The sequence below is a fragment of the Crocodylus porosus genome, unplaced genomic scaffold (assembly GCF_001723895.1).
Source record: "Crocodylus porosus isolate Cpor-Errol unplaced genomic scaffold, CroPor_comp1, whole genome shotgun sequence".
Classification (NCBI taxonomy): Eukaryota; Metazoa; Chordata; order Crocodylia; family Crocodylidae; genus Crocodylus; species Crocodylus porosus.
The window spans coordinates 133,974,964-133,975,729 of NW_017728886.1; positions in this window are offsets into that span (position 1 = coordinate 133,974,964).

Genomic DNA, 766 nt, shown 5'->3' on the forward strand with positions numbered 1-766 from the left:
TCCTTGCATTTTGTATGTTTTTTTTAAATAAAAAATGAAATAGCTGGGATCTTTGATTCATGCACTGATCACCATCCTTGTATGCTGCACAAAGCAGTTGGCACTGGGTAAAAAGTGAATGTAGTCATTAACAACCATATAGAAAAACACAGGCATAAATGGTTTGAATTAAGGTTGCAGAATCACCCCTAACTTTATCGTGTTGACTTTGCAGTTGTAAGGTTCTTGTAATGTAATTTTTCTGTTAGCTGTTTATCCATTAATAAATTATTTTAATATTATTATTGTGTTTCTAAATGAAACTAATAAGTTCTGATGAGGAAAGATGCTTAGCCAGTATGCAAAAGAAGTGCAGGGGGCAGGAGTGGACTGCTAGAAAGCTAGCATGGATTAATGGCAGAGTTGCAGAGGCAATAAGCAGAATAAAGGCTTCTTTCAAAAAGTGGAAGTCAAATCTTAATGAGGAAGATAAAAAAGAGCATAAATGCTGGCAAATAAAATGTAAAGCTGTAGTAACACAAGCTAAGAAAGAATTTAGGATAAACTTGCTAGGGACATAAAAAGGTAACAATAAAAAATGATCTCGGTACGTTAGAAGCCAAAGACTTGCCAAGAAGTCATTTGGGCCTTTGCGTGATGTCAAAGATCAAAGTCTTTGATTTCAGATGCCGATGTCAAAAGGTCAGATGGCAAGGAGTCAGAAGCTAACACAACAAACTCTGTGGTTGTAATTTATCCCTCTGTATTAACAGTGTTGCATATACAC